Source organism: Apaloderma vittatum, unplaced genomic scaffold (assembly GCF_000703405.1).
Source record: "Apaloderma vittatum isolate BGI_N311 unplaced genomic scaffold, ASM70340v1 scaffold12435, whole genome shotgun sequence".
NCBI lineage: Eukaryota > Metazoa > Chordata > Aves > Trogoniformes > Trogonidae > Apaloderma > Apaloderma vittatum.
In genome coordinates, this window is record NW_009718834.1 from 32,277 (window position 1) to 35,074 (window position 2,798).

Below are 2,798 nucleotides of genomic sequence, written 5' to 3' on the forward strand. Positions count from 1 at the left end.
AGAAAATGAGTTTTGTCTGATGTAGTAAGCACCCATCTTAACCCCGCTAGAACAGAACAAACCCCTTTTTCTAGCAGAAACCAGAATTGTTGTTAATTAACGTCTTATGAAAACTAAGTCCTTGCCATCTGTTCCACCACCTCACTACGAATGCCGCTCTCATTATGTTGATTATGTAATGAAAAATGAAAATATATTTTGGTAGAGTGCTGCACAGGCATCTGTGCTGATTCTTCTCCTGTTCCTATCTACCGTTCCCTGCCCCCATCCCACACGAAAAGGAAAAGGCGACAATTGTTTGACTCCTCGGTAGCTTTATGCGCTGGCTGCCAAGCTCGTGCCTGTCGTGGGAGCAGCCCCTTCAGCCCTGCCGTGTTGGAGCCGCGAGTCCTTTGGGAACCCCGGTTCTTAGGATCACGAGAACTCCGTGGCAGGAAGCTGTCCCTTAAACTGAAGCTGCTTTAAGTTCTTGTGAGGGGTTAACTTGAATCCCAAAGAAGAAGAGTGAAAAGAAAGAGGCCTGGTTACTCCATAAGTGACAGCATGACCTCTGAGATCAGCCGGGCTGCTCCTGGTACACATATGGCCTCTGTCTCTCCAAGGGTGGAGGAGAAGAGAAAGAGGAGGGGGAGCTTTCCTGTAAGTGGGTTAGAGCAATTACTGAGGTCTCTTACAGCAAATGAAGTTGTCAGTGTGAGTCACATTCCCTTTTTTCTCTCACTGCCAAGTTTTAGGCAGTAACCAGACACAGGGAGGAGGGGAAAAAAAAAAGGAAAAGCAACAATGGAGAAAAGTTGAACTGAAACAACCCTTCATTCGGGGTATTGTTTGACATTTTAGTTCTGATTGTACGTAGAGATAAAGGTCTATAAATATCCTGTCTGATGAAATTCCTTATCACAACATCGCCTGTCAGCTGAGCAAATAGGTTAGGTTCTCCAAATAATTTTGAATTTACATATGTAATTACGTTTTACTGATTATATCCCTACACCGCATGGCATGAAGGCCTGATCACTGGGAAGGATATTAAGGATATTAACCTTTTCTGGTTTACTGAGAGATACCCCGGTCTTAGCAAAGCAAATGGCACATGCAGCTGTTACTGCTGAATCCGTGTGAGCTCCAAGACGGGGCTGAAATAAGCACGGAGATATTTATCTGACTGGCTAGACTAGATGAAAGCATCTTCTGACACTTTTTGAAAGTATCTCAGTGTTTAGTTCTGTTTAACAAATGGCTGGAAGCTTTTCTGCTCTGCTTTAGAGCTTTTAATGAAGCATTGTGATTCCCATTGTGGTCAATTGTTTGACACTTTTATTATCGCTGGTATGCATAGTGTTTTTTAATGTTTGACAGCTGGAGACAGAAGTGTTTTGTGCATTCCAACTTTTAGCACAGAGCTGCTGTTTTCCATTCTGCCTTTGTCTTTTATTCTTGCTGATGTAAATCAATGAAAGACAGAACTGATTAAATTACATTTGTTTACTTTTTCCTTGATGATAGTAAGACAGAGCCTGCCTTTTATAATAGACAGAAATAGAGGATATGAATGTTTCTACAGTATTTCTAGAAAGGGTTCTTTTTTCTTACCATATAAAGGCATTTAATTGTTTCTTATGCCTTGGTTTATCAGATAATGCCCACTTCCTAATGTATGTGGAACAGGAATAGAGCAGTTAGCAACGGATTCCATTTGGAAAGCTTCTATCTTGTTATTTTTATTAATTCAGCAGTATAAATGATCAGACCACATCACAAAACAAACACAGCAAGATATTTCTGTCCTTCGCAGTAGGACTGCCTCTGATCACTGCTCTAGCTGTGCCAAAAAGTCCTCTCCGTTGCAGTCTTTAGGCTTTTACATCCGCAGTTGTTATTGGGTCCTGGCTTCGGTACGCATGTACGGTACTGGAAAGAAACAAGCACCAGAGAGGCAGGGCTGCAGAAATAGGATACCCATGATTGTTTTGGTGAGTAATGCGCATGTCTTGTGGATTGTGTAATACTTTTTTTTTTTTTTTTTTTCCCCTGAACCCTTGTCCTGAGAAAGGAGGCCTGCATTTGTCTGTCTTGCTTGCACAGGGTGTTTGCATGGAAAAAGATCCTGGATGTGGAGTGTGTTTCTAGAGGTCAACGGCTGCTTGTAAGGTGGTAGGACGAGGTCACCTGGAACACGGAGAATTACAGCAGAAAGATTCTTGGGAAGGGTAAATGGCAGAAACAGGAGAGGAAGAGGACGAGCAGAAAGGAGGTGGTAACGAAGTCACTATTAAACTGCCCTCAATATTATTTCTTCTTGCGTTTTTTCAAGAACAGAGACAAGTGCAGCAAAGGATGGCAAAGGCAAAAGAAGTGTCTGAAGGCTTCTCAGCAGTGTAGTCAAACTTCCCTGTTCCAGAGATGAAACTGATCTTAGGGAGTGATATCACACGGCAGCTGAGCAAAATCTAATGGAGTGCCTGTATCAAAAAGAACACTTCTGCTTCCAGCCCTGCTGTTTCCTTTGTATGGGTCTGGTGCTTGTCTGGCCTGTTGATGAGCTCATGCAGCTTAATAAACTGTAGGAAAATTAATTCATTAAAAAATATACCAGCCCAGGAAAGGAGGAGAGTTGGACACCATGAGAATGGAGACTGGAGCAGCAGTGAGTGGGAGAAGTATGGACGTCAGATTTTTGCTGCAGATTTAGTGTGTGCTGGGGGATGCCTCACTGCTATTCCACATCTGACCTCTCCACCTCCAAGGCAGGGTTTCCTTCAGAAGGGCACAAGAAGAACACGGCTCGATTAGGGAGG